We start from the raw sequence: 20,231 nt of genomic DNA, 5'->3' as shown, positions 1-20,231 counted from the left end.
TTTTGAACTGTGGTGTTGAGAAGACTCTTGGGAGTCCCTTGGACTGCAAGGAGATCCAACCAGTCCATTCTGAAGGAGATCAGTCCTGGGTGTTCATTGGAAGGACTGATGTTAAAGCTGAAATTCCAGTACTTTGGCCACCTCATGCGAAGAGTTGACTCATCGGAAAAGACTCTGATGCTGGGAGGGATTGGGGGCCGGAGGAGAAGGGACAACAGAGGATGAGATGGCTGGATGGCATCACCGACTTGATGGACATGGGTTTGGGTGAACTCTGGGAGTTCGTGATGAACAGGGAGGCCTGGCATACTGCAAGTCATGGGGTTGCAAACAGTCGGACATGACTGAGCTACTGAACTGAATTGAACTGAATGTTAAATGAAATGTGTGAATTTTAAAATAAAGAATATTTATTAACATGCAAAAGAACATATCCCCCTCTCCTAAATATAAGTATTAATTCTCAAGGCAGCAGAGTTTAATTATACAATGAATAAAGAAAATTATCTCTCCAAGTGTTTCATCCTTAAAATGTCTCTCACGCGACACAAGTTCATCCATCTTGAGGAACGAGTCATGGTAGACATGTATCATGTAAAATTTTACTTAAGCTTTGAAAAATGATTAAGTTCATAAAATGAACATTTCTTGAGCACCACTCACCTGTAGGCTGCTGCTGCTGCTGGTAAGTCTCTTCAGTCATGTCTGACTCTGTGAGACCCCACAGACGGCAGGCCACCAGGCTCCCCCGTCCCTGCTATTCTCCAGGCAAGAACAGTGCAGTGGGTTGCCATTTCCTTCTCCAATGCATGCAAGTGAAAAGTGAAAGTTAAGTTGCTCAGTCGTGTCCTACTCTTAGCGACCCCATAGACTGCAGCCTTCCAGGCTCCTTTGTCCATGAGCTTTTCCGGGCAATGGGGTGCTGGCCTCTAAAACTGGAAATCTGGGTGAGATGCCCTTGCCCCAGCCTCCTGTACTCTTGGTCCGGCACTAAGTATGGCTCATTCCTTGCATGAATGTTCTAGCAGATTGTATGTGTCATGGCGCTGGGGGTCTATACTTCTTTTCTCTCTCTTGTCACCATCACTGAGCAGAGTGTGTGTTACACAGTGTACATTTTGTGAATGTCATTAGCGCATTCAGAGTAGTTGTTTAAAACCTATTTTTAAGTGGATGAGTTATGAATTTCATAAGATCATTGACACTTTAAAGAAAAACAGGTATCTGTCTATGCAGCTGGTTAAAAATTGTGTGGAAGGATAATATACTGAAAGATTGTTTTGTGGCTTATTTTTGTTACCATAGGGACAGAAAAATATGCCAGATACTTTTTCCTTCTTGAAAGAGTCCAAACATGTCTATGTATACTTGTTTCTGAATCCTAGGTGGTGTTTTTTTGTTTTTTAGTGGGAAGAGAAGCAAAAGTTCATTTGTGTTTGTCAAAACTTCTTGATGAAAATCCCCACACAGATTGTATCTTGCCGGTTGAAGCTCACTGAGAAACTCATTTCAGGAACTGATTAAGTGAAAGGTACTTTACCCAGCAGGGAAGGATATGGGCTTCTCCTTCTCAAGACCGTGGCGGGGATAGCTGTGTGCAGTGTGTGGGGAGGCTGCACACTTGGCTGTGGTCCCAGAGCTCAAAAAGTCTTCTTAGTGTGGAAGGAGAATGAATAGTCCTGGGCTTTCTCAGTGAAGTGAAGATGACCCTTGTCTGCCCAACCTAAATCCCTTATAATCCCTTATAATCTCAACAATTCTCTGGGCATGGCTCATATTGGGACCCACTGGCAATTGAGGGCTTGAAACCAAATTTCATGTGCTGCAAATTGTTCTAGAATAATCCAACCTCATGAACAACAGATGAAGTGATTTGGAGAGGGCAGAGAGCAATTCATTTTTTCCAATGACTTAAGTGTGAGAGGGAGGGATATGAAACAGAAGGAGTCTGTAAGCATTGATTAGACACAGAAGGGGAAGGGGCATCCCCTGGTGGTCTGGTATTTAGGACCCCATACTTCCATTGCAGGGGACAGGAGTTTGATCCCTGGACATGGAAGAAGTCCTACAGGTGTGTCTGATGAGAAGGTGAGAAACATGGGGATAGAGAGGGAATTATGAAGAAAGACTCATGGGACTTTAGCCAAAACTGAGACAGACCTGGATTTTGAAGAATGTTGAACATGACAAAATTTGGAGTCTGAATGAAGGAGATTGCATCATCTTCCATGTATTATATATATTTTATTATACCTGCTTATGCCATTTTTGTGTTTATATTGCTACTCATTGTATCAGAAGTTCCCCCACACTCCTTCCTTCCATCCATCATTTAATAAACACATTTTGAGCACCTCTTATATGTTAGACACAGATGTATGGATGTGGATGTAAAATAAAATAATCCTTGAGTTCAAGAAGTTCTTAGTATAGTTCTGTTAATACTTTACTAGACTTTTCATGAAAATTGACCCATTGGTTTGCAATTTAGAACTTATGTCAACCAATTGTATAGGGAAGCTTAATCTATTTCCAATGAAACCCCATATTTTCCCCCTAAAACATTGAACATTTTTACTTCTGAAGCAAAACTATGCCTTTAACAGATATTTTAAGGAAGAAAACACTTATTAAGTCTTAAGATTATTGCAATGAAATTCTAAATGAAACTTTGAAACACTTACCTCCCTGACTGGCCTTTGTAACTTAAATATTTACAAAACAAATGAACATCTTTAAGAAATTTCACTCTTAGTTGTCTCTTAAAGAGTGATGATTGAAGTAGTTTTGATAGTGCCTTATTCTTCGTAACTTGATATATGCAGTATGTATGTATCTGGGTGTGTGCACTTCCAGGTAGAATTACAGTTACAAATAGTTTATGCTTTAGATTCAGGCCTCAGAAAATAATTCCAAACTCTGACACTTTCTCCTATTGTAGGTTTATTTTCTATAACTTTATTTTGAAAGCGTGTATTATGGTTATTCCACAATTTCTTCACTCAGAAATATCTCAAAAGTACAAAATATTAATCATAAGACAACTGGAAGAACACATTTCTTCCCTTATGAATGTGTTGGTCAGTCATGAAAATACAAAAAAAAAAAATGCATTTTGTAAAATGATGAAATAATATATGGACACTATGAGAGACTAAAAATACCACGAAGCAAAGGTAAATGCCCCGTTTCTTTGCATCATGAGGGTGGTCATCAGTGTACAGAAGACACCTATTTTGATGGTGATTTTCTCATAGGAAGGAACAGTGTGTGGCCTGCATTCTCTTTAGTGAGAAGCACCAGAGGCCTTCCAGGTGTTCTGGAGCTGGAGCCCAGAAGTGGGTGGACGAAGGATGCTCCGGCAGGGCCACCTGCCGGCCCCACTCCTGGCTCCACGGGAGGTTTGTGTTCTTGTGGCCTGCTGCCTGCAGGACCCCTCTCACCACCTCCCAGCCCCCTGGCCTGGTTAACATCACGGCTGCCTTCCAGCCACAAAGCCTCTCTTCTGTATTAACATCAGCTCTCAAGAATGAGGGTTCCTGCCATGGTTTCTTTGCTTGGAGTATGATGTTTTTACTTCACTGAAGCCACATGAAAGAAAAGGAAATAGTTTTCTATGGGCTGGATTAGGAACAAATAAATGTCTTCTTCCCTAAAATCATGAACAGATCATTTATCCTCTCATGTTTCGTGGAGGTAATGCTCCTCATTTTATTCTACAAATGGTGTAAGTTAGATAAAAAATATAAATCTTCACAATATGAATATCCATGAAATGCTTTGATTTTGTTCCTTTATATAATTTATATATGTCACTTGAGTGTGTTAAAATCAGATGGCAAAGGTGGTGATTGAATTAACCTATAAACCTAAGACATTTCAGGTTTCAGAGAGGAGATACAATATCTACAATAGGCGGCAAGACTGTTGAGAAGATGATTCATAGCACTGCAGTGTGGAGTATATTGAACACGAAGAGAAAGAGGAAGCTGTCATCGAAGGAACTTGCCAAAGAGTGATTTTTATATTTTCTGAAGAGTGGCAAAACTATCACGAGTGTATACAGGTAGATTTGGTGCATTGCCCATGAGGAATTGAAACAATGGCTCATCCCAAGCACTAATGTCAGAGGGTACCGACAATATTTATGGGATGCAACTTGTTGTTTTTGTTAAATAATTAAGGCTTCATATTAAAATGGAAACATATTTAATTCTATACTTATAGGTTGAAATAAAATATGTCTGATTCATAAAAAATGACCTATTTTGCATATATCTTTTTTGGTTTAAGGAACAATTACCTAAATTGAATCAACATTTTTAAAAATAAAACAAGCAATTCATGAGGGAACGCTCTGACTATTCTGAGGTTCTCTAACATGTCAATAGGTTTCATATACAAACCACTTATCATGGATTGAGAATTCATAGATAGAAGATAGGATTTCCATGCAACATTTAAACCTGATTGGACCTGGCTTTTATATAATGTCACCTGTAACCTAAACAAGCATTGTTTTTGTTCGTTGTTCAGTGCTCTAATAGAAAAATGGAGTAATAAGTCTAATACTTCAAATACATTTATACTATTGTTTTCAAAATAATCACTGCCATTTTTCCTAAAGATAATTCATTTGAACTTTACCAGTAGTGACGTAATTTTTAAAATTTTAATATAATTGGAAATGTTATGTTATTACTTATATTTATTCCACAGAATACTATGATAATTTAAGAGTCAAATTTATTTTTTCTACAAATTGTACATTTATTCTAATTAAGAATTATTTAAAAAATATTAGCAAATTGAATTTAACAATATATATAAAGTATTATACAATGTGATTAAGTGGGATTTATTCCAGGGAGGTCATTCAATATCCTCAGTCAATGTGCTAGAACCACATTAATGAAAGGAAAGATTAAAAACCACATGGTCATTCAGTAAATGCAAAAAAATCATTTGACATATTTCAACATCTATTCATGACAAAAATTGTCATCGAAGTTGGTATGGAGGGAACATACCTTAACATAAAGACCATTTATGTTAAATCCTCAGCTAACATCATAGTCAATGGCTTTATAGCCATTGGCTAATAGCTTTTATAGACAATGGCTATAATCTTTATAGTCAATGGTTAATAGCTTTTCCTCTAAAAAATTGGAACAAAGACAAAGATGCCCACTCTCACCACTTCTATTTAGCATAATATTAGAAGTTCTAGCCACAACAATCAGACAAGAAATTTAAAAGACATTTAGATTGGAAGGGAAGAAGTAAAATTATCACTGTGACATTTTCAAGAACAAAGAATTACCTAAATAAATTACAGCCTAACAACATACTGGGATAATTTGCAATGTCTTTAAAACTCAGTTGTTTCACCTGACAAATGAGGATAATGCCTACACTTGAAGTTGTTGTGAGGATTCTATGAGGTTATATAAGTAAAACAGTTAGCATGGTACATTGTCAAAGCTACCCTCTCTTTTATACATTCATGTTTAGATGAATACAAATGTATTTGGAAGTATGTAAAAGTAGGCATAGATTAAGGTTGACATTGAACAGCTTTATAACTTTTTAATATTTTTCTTGTATCTGGAAATTTCCTTATACTTAGAATTGTGATATTTAACTTTATATTTAAGTCATATGGACAACAATAACAACAATAATTGAATGAAATCAGCAAAGAGATTAAAGCCAAGTATCTGTTATATAGAAGGATTATCTTATCTAGCCCCTTCCTTCTTTTTCCTATTTTTCAATTTATTGAAAATGTTCTAATAATATTAATATGAGTTAATATTTTTAAGATATGCATTTTTATTTTATTGTATTTCTACTGAGCTCACATTTTACTACGCTTGCATATACACACATATTGATTTATAAACTAACTTAGTATGACTAGTACAAATAGGGAAAAACAATAATATTTGAACAAAAATGAAATTTAAAAATCAAAAAAGTATACAATCCCTCAAAACCAACAAAGCTTCTGAACAAAAGGTCAGAAGAGATGATAAAACTTCTTAGTGATGCTTCAAAGTTAAGTGGTTTGTGAGGAAAAAAGTGACTTGATTCATTTCTTACCAAATAATCATTTTGACAAAAACTTTAATTAAATAGTTTCTTCTACATTACTTTTGACTGAATTGCATGTCTTTATTTTGGAGTTCAAGAACCTAAAACAGAGTAGTCAAGAGATTTCTGTCACAGGATATGCTAGAATTCCAGGATATGCTTAATTCCAAATCTTAAACATTATATTAATAAAAATGTTCTATTTTTCTAAAACAGTGGAAAGCACTGAAGGCTTTATTGAGCAGGAGAGCAATATCAGAAATGTGATCTTTAAGCAAAATTACTGTTGGCAGTATGGTCAATGGACTGGAAGGGCAGAGTTAATTGAGTTGAAAACCAATATTGAGGAGCAAGGACTCATTTGTGGTTTGTTTTATGTGTGAAACTCTAGTTTCAGGCGTGGTCTAATGTAACAGGGCATTTTTCCTGGAAAAGTTGTTTTCACACCAGAGGGCTTTCCCAGAGGTCTTTATAATAACCTTCCTAGCATCATTGCACAAGGACACTGTCTGAAAAAAAGTTACTTTCTCTCCCATGGATCTGTCTCATACATTTGGATATTAACTACACATAAGGATGAGGGATTTCACCTGAAAATCAAGACAACCACTGCTAAAACTCACTTGAAAAAAAAAAATCATAATTCTGTAGCTGTCTAGTGTGTAAGTAGACAGCTTTCAGTTTCATAATTTCATCACTTTTATTGAAAGATTCCATTGTGAAACTACCTGCTTACTATCTGTCTTGAAGATAGTGCAGGGCTGCTGCTTATTACAGTGCGTCTGGAATGAGTCACTTTGATACTATTATCTACTTAGAGTGTGATCTTAGTCTTTGAGGCTGAAAGTCCTCATTTGAAGTTTAGTTTACGGAAAATACTCAATCCCTTTCTTGCAATCTATTGTGTAGCTTGTAGGCAGGTGCTATTAAAACCTTCAGTTTTAAGCTAATGTGAATTGTGAAGTAGCACTACCCACAGTGTCATCTCTGGACCAGTAACACTGGCATCTCCTGGCAACCCAGTCCTCCTAAATCAGAGCCTGAACCTTACCCACAAAGCTCACATGACCCTGTGCCCATTAGCATCAAAGCAGTGCCGTAGAGAACACACAGGCACCTGAGCCCAGGGAGTGAGATGCATGGTATGACCTCGCAGTGAGTATTCATAGGAGAAACTACACTCAGCTTATCATGGAAAACACTAAGAAACATTTAATAATACTTCTGTGCTGGGGATTGTCCATTCATGTCCTTTCTCCTTTCCCCCAGCCCGCTCATCTGTTTTCTAATAGTTAACACACAGAATTCTGGGGAAGGTTTGTGTCTTTTTTCAAACTTGTACCTTCCATGGACAGGGAAAAACTGAAAAGTCAATGAGATGGTTGTTTTTCTAAAGGATAGAAAACTGTTTTTAAGCTAAACGACGGGGAATGGGATTGCATCCCATCAGAACAGCTACCTTCTCTTTGTGTCCTCTTCTCCTTTTTGCTCAGTATCACTAGGCAGGTTGGGTGTGACAGGCTTTAAACCTGACAACACAAGTTCGTTTCATTTACTTCCACTCCTTGGACATAGGTTGGTGCCCTCAGGACCATAAATCAGCTTTCCAGGAATTTACTTTTTATTTTATTTATTAGGAATTCTTTTTTATTTTTTATTTATCCCCTGTGTTTCCTTTTATTCCACATGCTGTTTTTCTCATGAGTCTAATAAACTGCCTTGAGGCTCTAGGTCTTTTCCTATTCCTGGTAAATTTGAAAGGCTTCACAGGTATATCTCCATTTTTAATCTAGGTGAGGAATAATGATAAAGGATTTAGAAAAGAAAAACAAGGATAAATTAAGAATGACTTTTCCAGAGCAAATACATCGGATCATGTCATATATTTAAATCCCTACTTATGAGTATTATTGTAATAGGGAAGAACAAATCTGGCTCCGTATTAGGTCTGTTCCTTTTAACACTTGGGCTTTGCTGCCTGTGCTTGGGCATGCTAGCTTTGCATCTTTTGTAAAGGAATGCTGCCTATAGCCTGAAATATACAGGATAGCCCATTCTCAGGGCTGTGACCTTTAAGATTCCATTCATATTGAGATAAAAAGCTGCAGAGCAGAGAATAACATTTGTTTTGTTGGTGGTTCATGTGAACATCATGACCTGACCTAAACGGACAGCTGCAAGAAGAAAGGATTTTGACACCAAGAATTTTGCAACAACTAATCACACCCCTCCCTCACTTTGCCTTTAACAAGGCTTTGCTAAAACCCTTCAGGGAGTTTGGCTTTTTTGAGAATGAGTCACCTGTCTCCTTGCATAACCCTGTAATAAAACTTTCTCTACTCCAAAATCCAATGTTTTAGTTTGTTTGGCCTGACTATGCATCAGGCAGATGAACTTGTGTTCAGCAACATTATCTTAGTCATAGCTCTTGACTCTCAAAATACCAGTCATGCAGGTGGTGATGTCCTGATCTGGAGCCATTAATAATTCTCCATATACAGTAGCTTTCTGGCTGATAACATACCATGTAGGTGTTTTCAGCTTGACATTGTGGGAAGTGTCTGGAGGCTGGGCTGTGCCTCTGTGTCTGTGGTATAAAAACACAGTCTCACTGAGTGCCTGCAGATAAGTCATCATTGTCATCAACAGTGCCATCATGATCAGATATTGATCCTTACAATTTTAATAAGGATTGTCCTTATTATTAAGTCCTAATATTGTCATAATATTATTAAGTCCTTACACATGACAGGTGGAAGCAGTGAGTTGGACAAGATGCCTAAAACAAATGCCTTCTATCATTACCTTATGGGATAAGTGTGAAGATGAGACAAGACTCATGTCAATGGCCTTCAGAAAGAGAGCATCACCCCTGTGATATGATTGTTTGAAGGTTGCTTCATGCTTATACTCTTCATCTCTTGGATTTGACTATTTCCTTTTCCATGTTGGGGAAATTTTTGACTATAATCTCTTTAAAAATTTTCTCAGGTACTTTCTTTTTCTCTTCTTCTAGGATCTGCATAATCGAATTTTGGTGTGTTTAATATGTCCCAGGGGTCTCTCAGACGGTTCTTTTCATTCTTTTTCCTTTATTCAGCCGCTATTTCCAACATTCTATCTTCCAGCTTACTTGTCCATTCTTCTGCCTCAGTTATTCTGCTATTGATTCCTTCTAGAGTATTTTTAATTTCAGTAATTGTGTTGTTTATCTCTGTTTGCTTATTCTTAATTTCTTCTAGGTCCTTGTTAAATGTGTTAATTCATTCTTGCATTTTTTCCATTCCATTTTTGCAGTTTTGGATCATTTTTACTATCCTCACTCTGAATTCTTTTTCAGGTAGTTTGTCTATCTATGTGAGTTTTATGTGAGTTTCTAGCTTGTGCCCTCCTTTGGGCAATGTTTTGCTGCCTTTTCTTCTCTTTTTTCCTAACTTAATGTGTTTGAGGTCTTCTTTTCCTAAACTTCAATGTCAAATTTCTCCTTCCTTTTGGTTTCTGCCCTCAGTGATGAGCAGGGCCATGTGAAGTGGTGATCCTGTCTATTGATGATTGGATTTTTGTGCTTGTCTCATTTGCTGTGTGTGAGGCATCCTGTGCTGGGTGCTGCTGGCCCTTGGGTAATGCCAGGTCTTGTATGCAGGTGGAGGCCTTTGTGGGAGTTCTTACTAGTTAATAACCCCTGGGGCTAGGAGTTCTCTGACAGCCTAGGGTCTTGGAGTTAGTGCTTCCATTCCAAAGGCTCAGGGACCAATCTCTGGCTGAGGAACTGAGATTCCACAAGTGGTTTGTTATGGCATCAAAGAAGATTAAAACAAACACACAAAAGCAAGAAACAAGAGCCCCAGACAAATGGTAATCACAAAATCAGGCAAATGCTAACAAAAACAATGGAATACACACACACACACACACACACACACACACACACACACACACATGCACGCGCACGCACAAAAATAAACAAAATCAAAACAGTCCAGAAAAAGAAAGTAGATTGACCCAGTGAGAAAAGGAAACCAAAAATGATATAAACCAGTTAAAACCAAACTGACTAAAGAACAAATTGGAAAACAAAACAAAAGCAAGGTGCCAACTGGGAAATAAAGCAAAGAAAACAAGACAACCTAACATGGTGAGAAAAAGAAAGAAAAGAAAGAAAGACTAGAAAACAAAGTCAAATAGAGGTAGATAAAAAAGATTTATATATCTTAAAGAATAATTATGACAGGAAAAGAGTAAGAAAAGCAAAAAAAAAAGAAAAAATATAAAAATAATGAATTTTAAAAATTAAATTAAAAAAAGAGAAAAGAAAAAACCCCACAGAACTGCAAAAGGCCAAGGTAGAGGCAGAAGTATATAAAGAAAATAGAAAGTGTGATTATTAAAAAAAAATTCTCAAAAGCTTAAAATAGATTTAATAGTACTAATAAAATCAACAACTGTGGCAACAGAGGAAAAAAGAAAAAAAATCCAGAAGCAACTATAGAACAAGTCAAAATATAAGAATAATGAAAAATGTTTTTCTTGATTCTCAACCATTAGTGTCCTTCCACCTTGCCTCCCTCAGATGCCCTCCAGTGCTGGGCTTGTCTCTGGAACAGCTGTGTGGGCAGCTCAGACTCTAATCTGGTCCTCCTCCGGCGTGTTCCTGCCTCCAAGGTCCACAGCTGCCAGATTGAGTGTGTTTTCTTTTGTGGGAGCTCTTACTGTCTTTTTATACATTCCATAGGCATAGAGCCTGCCTAGTTGATTGTGTGGGTTTAATCTGCAGCTTTTCAGCAGGTAGGAAAATTTGGGGTCCTCGTCCTTAGCCATACAGCCACTGGGTTTCAATTCTGGTTTTTTCCCCACCTCTGCAAGTGAGTGGTCCACAGAGGTTTGCTCCTGAGGGTGACCTGGAGGACTGGGGTCTGCTCTAATGAGAACTGGGAGTGGAGGGGGTGCAGCTGCCTGGACTGCAAGAGTTCTGGCAGCACCAGGTGTTCAGGGGAGCCAATGGCCAGGGCAGCAGGAGATAAGGTGCTCTTGGGGTGTTGTCTAGGCTCTGTGGGCTCTGCCCCAGTGGGGATCGAGTGTGGAGGTGGCACGGTTGCTTGGATCCTGGGGAATACGCAGGAGTACCGGTGGCTATTGTCCCAGGAGATATGGTGCTGCAACAGCTTTTCCTAGCCTCTAACAGTTCTGCCCCAGTGAGGACTGAGCGTGGAGGTGGCATGGCTGCTAGGACTGAGGGGACCCTCATGGCATCAAGTGTTCAGGGACACCGACTGCCTCAGCCACAGGAGCTATGGCCCTAGCAGAGTCTTTTTCTAGCCTCTGTCAGCTGGTGGTCAGAGGGCCTATTTGGCTGGCCTTCTCTGTTGCTTGGCCCATTCAGGTACTTAAAGGGCACCCCCTGGCTGGGGTCCTTCTCCGTTGCTCAACATATTCAGTTCAGTTCAGTTCAGTCACTCAGTCGTGTCCGATTCTTTGTGACCCCATGAATCGCAGCAAGCCAGGCCTCTCTGTCCATCACCATCTCCCGGAGTTCACTCAGACTCACGTCCATCGAGTCTGTGATGCCATCCAGCCATCTCATCCTCTGTTGTCCCCTTCTCCTCCTGCCCCCCAATCCCTCCCAGCATCAGAGTCTTTTCCAATGAGTCAACTCTTCGCATGAGGTGGCCAAAGTACTGGAGCTTCAGCTTTAGCATCATTCCTTCCAAAGAACACCCAGGACTGATCTCCTTTAGAATGGACTAGTTGGATCTCCTTGCAGTCCATGGGACTCTCAAGAGTCTTCTCCAACACCGTAGTTCAAAAGCATCAATATGCTCTCTAGCTTGGTCATAACTTTCCTTCCAAGGAGTAAGCGTCTTTTAATTTCATGGCTGCAATCACCATCTGCAGTGATTTGGGAGCCCAAAAAAATAAAGTCTGACACTGTTTCCACTGTTTCCCCATCTATTTCCCATGAAATGATGGGATCAGATGCCATGATCCTCATTTTCTGAATGTTGAGCTTTAAGCCAACTTTTTCACTCTCCTCTTTTACTTCCATCAAGAGGCTTTTTAGTTCCTCTTCGCTTTCTGCCATAAGGGTGGTGTCATCTGCATATCTGAGGTTATTGATATTTCTCCTGGCAATCTTGATTCCAGCTTGTGTTTCTTCCAGTCCAGCGTTTCTCATGATGTACTCTGCATATAAGTTAAATAAGTAGGGTGACAATATACAGCCCTGACGTACTCCTTTTCCTATTTGGAACCAGTCTTTTGTTCCATTAGGCACTGAAAAAGCCATGCTCTTTGGGGTCTACAGTGATGGCTCCACCCCCTGCATGTGACTCAGCAGGATTCCCTTGCCTCCACAGCTGCCTGGTTCTCCTCCACAGGCATTTCCCACCACAGTCTCCTCTCTCAGGTGCCCGCAGACCGTCTCCCCACAGTCAGCATCAGCCCTCACCCTGTGATTGCCCTCCAGTCCCTACACTCCAGCTCCAGCAGCTGTGCTTTCTAGGGGACTTGTGTCCCTCTCTGGGGTATATAAGGCTGGGGAAAGGATTGTCCGTGTGATTCTCATTCCATTCAGACTGTCACAGATCAGCTCCTACACTCTCCAAAAGCCTCAAATGCTTCCCCTCTTTCCCAAACAGTTGCCCCAATGTAGGGATCTGACCCCTGCTTCAGGTCCCCCACCCCCAAGAGCAAGTCCAGGCCTGCTTGCTCTCTTCTTTTTCTCCCTTCTTCCTTCATCCTCCTGAGTTTTGTGTAGGTCTATGTGTTCTTCTCCACTGGCCAGGTACTCCTGCGTACTCTCAGCTTTTATTCTTCAAGATCTTCTGTGTCTGAAGGTGTTTTCCTGATGCATCTGAGGAGAGAGACTTACTCCATGTCCACCCTCGCCTCTGCCATCTTGTCAAGTCTCCCCACTTAACTCTCAGTTGCTAAAGATCGAGCTGTAAATAGACGTGACTAGGTTCCTTGGCAAAACAAATTTCACTCTATGCAATCATTTGAGAGCAGGGATAGTCTAAAGTAGGATTATAGCATTTTGTGGCACATTAAAACATGTCATATTTTAATTGAAGAATGACTATAACAGAATTCCCAATCAGAGACACTTCAAAGATTCTTTTGACTCTGAAATAGCAGCCCAGGGACTTCTCTGGTGGTCCAGTGGCTAAGATTCCATGCTCTCAGTGCAGAGGACCCAGGTTCAATCCCTGGTCATGGAACTAGATCCCACAGGCCACAACTAAGAGTCTGCACCCCCTGCAAATAAATATTCTGTGTGCTGCAAGAAAGATTGAAGATCTGGCAAGCCACAACTAAGACATGGAGCAGCCAAATAAATTAAAAAATGAGAGCTGGACTGTGAAGAAGGCTGAGCACCGAATAATTGATGTTTTTGAACTGTGGTGTCGGAGAAGACTCTTGAGAGTCCCTTGGACTGCAAGGAGATCCAACCAGTCCATTCTGAAGGAGATCAGCCCTGGGATTTTTTTGGAAGGAATGATGCTAAAGCTGAAACTCCAGTACTTTGGTCACCTTATGTGAAGAGCTGACTCATTTGAAAAGACTCTGATGCTGGGAGGGATTGGGGGCAGGAGGAGAAGGGGACGACAGAGGATGAGATGGTTGGATGGCATCATGGACTTGATGAACGTGAGTCTGAGTGAACTCTGGGAGATGGTGATGGACAGGGAGGCCTGGCGTGCTGTGATTCATGGGGTCACAGAGAGTCGGACACGACTGAGCGACTGAACTGAACTGAACTGAAAATAAATATTAAAAATAAAATAGCAGCCCTTAGGTATCAGTAGTTTTTGGTATTATAAGAAAAACAGTCTTGGATTTAGATGTGTGGGTTTGGATGTGGTAAATTTCTCCTCATGGTATATCTCAGGCTGTAAAAGTATTATGTGGAACATATTGTGTAAAGTCATATCATTTAATTTTTCTATTCTCTGGGCTTGATGAGGCCTAGGAAATAGCAATTAGATGACATTTGCTAACACTCAGGTTATATCTACCACAATACCACCTCTTCCACCATTGTAACTAGGTGCTAACTGCCATTGTGTTCAAGTATATGAAGTCATAAATGGGCCCCAAGTGCCACGCAAATACAAAAGTAGACAAAGCGCTTTTCCTTGCATATGGGAACCATCTCTTATGAATTTAATTTCAATCAAGATAAGCAGTTTGAATTGTTTCTCTATTTCCTTTGTTAAGAAACTCTTTATATTCTTGAAAACAAGCTTTCACTTTGGGTTCTTGTATAAACATAGTGGACAACTTAAATATTTTGCAATCTGGAGAGTTTTGGTCCATGCTGTTTGTCTCAAACACTTTTTGAAAGTGTACGAGGATTATTATGACTTTGAATATTTCAGGTGCTGTAAAGATTAGGCTCCAGTCAGTCCCAGGCTGTCCCTGCGCTGATGTTATTAAGTTTAGGCAAATGTGTGCAGTGAGTGAGGGGAATGTTTGGAAATGGGCCATGCAGAAGGGGTGAGGAAAAGCCAGACATTTAGGCTTTTGCCATCAGCACTTCCTCAGTGCAAGGTTATTTAATGAACTTAGCCTTCACAGATTTTTAATAAGTGTCAAAATTTTGGAAGGCATCTGTTTGAATATTAATGCTATTTTGCTTTTCTCATAAAAAAATTGAAGGAACATTTGCTACATCTCTGGATTGTCGGTACTTTACAGTAGTTGCAAGGTAGCACCTTGGTTTTCATTTATTTTTGCCTGTTTTTGTGTTGTACCTTAAATGAGCATAAGAATACTGTTTCTCTGACATGCAGAATTGCACGTTGATAGTCATTAAAACTTGGGAAATGAGTGGTGTTTGGTATTAACCAGCTGTGGCCTTGAGTGATGAAATTCTGAAAATATGTAGTGTGCCTTCTCAGAAAGCATATGCCTTAAATATGTAGGAGTAATTAAACACATAAGAGCAACCTTCAGGCAAAGTTGGCTGAAGGTGGTATAAGCATTCGGTTCTTGACTCCAGGGACTATAGTTCAGGAGCTGGAGACTTTGATATGTAAATGGGAATAATTGCGTAACTAACAATTCTCAAATGAGCAATAAATAAAAACATTCCTATTTTATCTTATATGTAGATATAAAAATGAGCACATGCACACACTCAAAGAATGCCATAAGTAGGTCAGATCTATTAAAAGAGTCTTAAGGATTTCAGAAAGGTTGATGCAAGACGGAAACAAAGCCAGTGTCCCTTGGTATGTATATCTCTTGCCTAAATTCATTTGCCACTTATTATTTCATATTGTTGATCTTTCAAATGGCTTAGGAATTTAGGTTTTGAAGAATCACAATAAGATAGCTAGTCACCACAGCATTTAAAAAAACCCAGCATACATTAGTCAGCTAGAACATAGCCACTGACATCTGAGAAGATTCATAATTTATTCCAAGAATGAAAAACTTTTTATTGTTACAAGCAGTGTTACTATCAGTGTAATCTGAAAGAATAAGAATAGACCAGATAAAAATGTGTCCATTTTTCCTTTCACTTTTGTGAAAATAAAAAAGTTATTCTTGAAACTCGTTGTAAATAGTTTTTAGTACATTATATGCTAAGTCTCTCAGAGAAGGGGATGACACTCCACTCCAGTACTCTTGCCTGGAAAATCCCACAGACAGAGGAGCCTGGTGGGCTGCAGTCCATGGTGTCGTGAAGAGTTGGACACGACTGAGCAAACTTCACTTTCACTTTTCACTTTCACGCATTGGAGAAGGAAATGGCAACCCACTCCGGTGTTCTTGCCTGGAGAATCCCAGGGACGGGGTAGCCTGGTGGCCTGCCATCTATGGGGTCGTACAGAGTCGGACACGACTGAAGCGATTTAGCGGCAGCAGCAGCAGCATGCTAAGTCTCTATTAATTCTATGTTCTACTTTATGGCTATATTTACATGGAACTTTTCATTTAAGTACTTTAATCAAAGTATTCATTTAGCATATTATCAGATGATGTAACAAAAAATACTACTTAAGTACAAGTAAATGTTTTTGTTTCCTTCCTGGAGAATGCATTGGAGAGAGTGGGGTTTTGTTTTTTATGAAATTCTTTACAAATATTTTAAAATATTAACTCATAGATTTTTTTCTTTCTTTCTTTCTTTTTTTACTTCCAAAAATATGGAGTCTTTATGTTAACTCAGCAGATGTCAAATCAAAATTTCTCTTGCCACAATTGAAGCCTGTCTCCTCTTCCTCCTGGTTCACTGGAGAAAGAGAACAGCTGTTGGATATTACCATCTAATAATAATAACTCCGCTCTTAATGTTCCCTTTTTTCAGCTCATTTGAGAACTCCAAGCCCTAATTTTTCTCATAGGTCATATTATTCTTGCTAAAACTGTTGGATGCAGTCTTAGAGTCACACTGCCATGGTCTAACATGTGCAGAGTCCAAAATTGGGAAAAGTTGCCTTACAAAGACCATGTTTATCACAAAAGTACTGAGATCATGGCATCCAGTCCCACCATTTCATGGCAAATAGATGGGAAAACAGTGGAAAGAGTGGCTGACTTTATTTTTCTGGGCTCTAAGATTGCTGCAGATGGTGATTGCAGCCATGAAATTAAAAGAAGCTTATTCCTTGGAAGGAAAGTTATGACCAGCCTAGACAGCATATTAAAAACCAGAGACATTACTTTACCAACAAAGGTCCATCTAGTCAAGGCTATGGTTTTTCCAGTGGTCATGTATGGATGTGAGAGTTGGACTATAAAGAAAGCTGAGCGCTAGAGAATTGATGCTTTTGAACTATGGTGTTGGAGAAGACTCTTGAGAGTCCCTTGGACTGCAAGGAGATCCAACCAGTCCATCCTAAAGGAGATCAGTCCTGGGTGTTCATTGGAAGGACTGATGTTGAAACTGAAACTCCAAAACTTTGGCCACCTGATGCGAAGAGTTGACTATTTGAAAAGACCGTGATGCTGTGAAAGATTGAGGGCAGGAGGAGAAGGGGACGACAGAGGATGAGATGGTTGGATGGCACCATGGACTCAATGGACATGGGTTTGGGTAAAATCCAGGAGTTGGTGATGGACAGGGAGGCCTGGTGTGCTGCGGTTTATGGGGTCGCAAAGAGTCGGACACAACGGAGCTGCTGAAATGAACTGAACTTAACTGAATGGTTGCCTAGCTCATTTGCATAACATTTCAAGTATGATGAGACTATAGAGAGGGCTTCCCTGGTGTCTCAGTTGTAAAGCATATGCCTGCCAATGCAAGAGACAAGGGTTCAATCCCTGATCCGGGAAGATCTCACATGCAGCAGAACAACTAAGTCCATGTGCCACAACTATTAAGCCTGTGCTCTAGATCCTGGAAGCCACAACTGCTGAAGTTAAAGGCCACGTGCTTCAGCTACTGAAGCTCGCAGCTTGGAGCCAGTGGTTCATAACAAGAAAATCCACTGCAATGAGAAGCTCATGCACTGCAACTAGAGAAAGGCCCTTGCTTGCTGCAACTGGAGAACAAGCCCAAGCAGCCATGAAGGCCCAGCACAGCCAAAGAGAAATAAATAGAAATGTATATATATATATGAATGGTACATTTAGATTCCATGTTATCTTTTCATGATTTTGTATTTCATTTCATTTCAGTGAGGTATTCTTGTGACTTAGACCAATTTTTTTTTCAAATTATCCATTCCATTTTAGGTTAGGTATTTCATTTATAAATAGAGGTCAGAATGAGTCATAGGGCACCTCACTTTTCCTGAAAAGGTATCTGATTGACTCACTAAAGTCCTCGCTGGAGTTAGGATGTATAAAAATGATGACATTGTGAGAATAATTTGAAAATGGTGATAATATATCCACATCATTTTCATATACAAACCTTGTGAAATACTAGTAACTTTTGAAGTAATCGCTTGCTTCCCTCATCACTCTCAAACTTATGAATCTATTTTTATTCTCTTTGTATTCATAGATGTTAACAGTATGTATACTATACATATGTGCATGTATAGTAGTTAATAGTGTGGGTTTTGAGTTTTACCTTTGACATTTACTACCTCTCTTATACACATGGATGTTCTGAGTATTTTTTAACTTTGGAAAAAAACTGTGGGCAGTGCAAGAAACATGGGTTTGATCCCTGGATCAGAAAGATCCCCTGGAGAAAGAAAATGACAACCTAGTCCAGTATTCTTGCCTAAAAAATCCCATGGGCAGAGGAGCTTGGTGGGCTATAGCTCAAAGCATAGAGAAGGGTTGGACAGGACTGAGCAACTAAGCATGAACTTCACCTGTAACATGGCAAAACCGAGGCTGACCACAATATCACAGTGTGGCTGCTAGAATTAAATGAAATTTGAAAACCCTGGAAGATACCTGACATAATCAGCATGCAATACATATTATCACAAGCCCTGCAATTCTATTATTTTTATTACTAGCATTATCCCCCAAGTGACATCATCACTAATATAGAGTTCTCTGTTACACATTACTCAAGCCAAAGCTGTTGTGTATTAGTGACTTCACAAATATTTTAACGTGATTGCTTTCTAACCCTACATTTTCATTGCTATTCTATTTGTTGTTTTGTTTATTTGCTTGTTTCATTCTGTTGATGGTTCTTTACTATCTTCTCACAAGTTATTTGCCCTAGTACAGTTTAAACTGTTATTTCTAACTTCTTTATATATATATATATATATATTTTCTTTTTTGCACTGCCTCATTTATCTTTATGTGGGTAATTTTTTTTTTAAGTTTGATAATTGTATAACACAGGAAGAGGACAATCACCATGTGAAACGCTGAGAACAGCTGGATTTCCCACAAAGAAAGAGACTCAATTTCCTCTCTCTGACATTTACACAAGACCTACAAGGAGGCAGAGCCTCATTCAACAGAGTTGGAAAACTCTGGACTTTCAAACTGACTCTAAACTCTTGTTAGCATGAGAAACACTTTGTATTTGGACAGTGACTTCCCGGGAAGTTTGTATATTAGTATTTATATCAATGTGGCCTTGGAGTCCACTTTGCTAAACTACTTTTTTTTTGAATTGGAGGATAATTGCTTTAGAATGTCGTGTTGGTTTCTGCCATACAAGAGTGTGAATCAGTCATAAGTATACATATACCTCCTCCCTCTTGGTCTTCCCTCCCATCACCCACTCTATCCCACCCTTTTACATCACCATAGACTGCTGGGCCGGGCTTCCTGTGTTATATAGTAGCTTTCCACCAGCTTTCTTTTTCACACATGATGGTGTATGTATGCCAACGCTTCTCCTTTGATTCTTGCCACCCTCTCCTTCCCCCATTGTGTCGCCACAATGAAGACTATTGTCTTCATCTGCATCTCTATTCCTGCCCTGTAAAGCAGTTTATCAGTAACATTTTTCTAGATTCCATATGTATGCATTAATATATGGTATTTGTTTTTCTCTTTCTGACTTCACTCTGTTTAACAGGCTCTAGGTTAATCCATCTCATTTCAACTAATTCAAATCTGTTCCTTCTTATGGCTGAGTAATATTCCATTGTATGTATATACCACAACTTCTTTATCCATTCATCTGTCAGTGACCACCTAGGTTTCTCCCAGGTCCTGGCTATTGTAAATAGTGCTGCAATGAACATAGCGGTACATGTGTCTTTTTGAATTAGTTTTCTAAGGGTATATGCCCAAATGAGCATACGGGTCATATGGCCGTTTTGTTTCTAGTTTTTTAAGGAATTTCCATACCATTTTCCTTATTGGTTTTATCAATTTACATTTCCACCAACAGGGTAAAAAGAATTCCTTTTTTCTGCTAAGCAGCCTTTTTTTTTAGAACTTCCTATGAAGAGTAGGGTCATCCAGGGGCTAAACTGAATTATCAATGATGACTATTGTTTGAGAAAATTGAAATTTTAGTCTGGCAAAACTTAAAAAATAATTCCAACATCCTTGTTCCTAAAGGTTTCTTTGCTAATGAGTAATATGCACTTATAATCAAATAGTTTCTATGGAAAAATCAATCATTTTACATTTAGCATTCATGAGTACTAATTACTAATAATACAAATTGGAAAATTCAAGTGAGATATAGGTTCTTATAAACAGTAACATCTGTAAAGATTTCATATAATTATGTAATAGTATATAGT

This window comes from Budorcas taxicolor, chromosome 11 (assembly GCF_023091745.1).
Source record: "Budorcas taxicolor isolate Tak-1 chromosome 11, Takin1.1, whole genome shotgun sequence".
In the NCBI taxonomy this organism is placed as follows: Eukaryota; Metazoa; Chordata; class Mammalia; order Artiodactyla; family Bovidae; genus Budorcas; species Budorcas taxicolor.
This window is presented reverse-complemented; position numbering follows the sequence as displayed.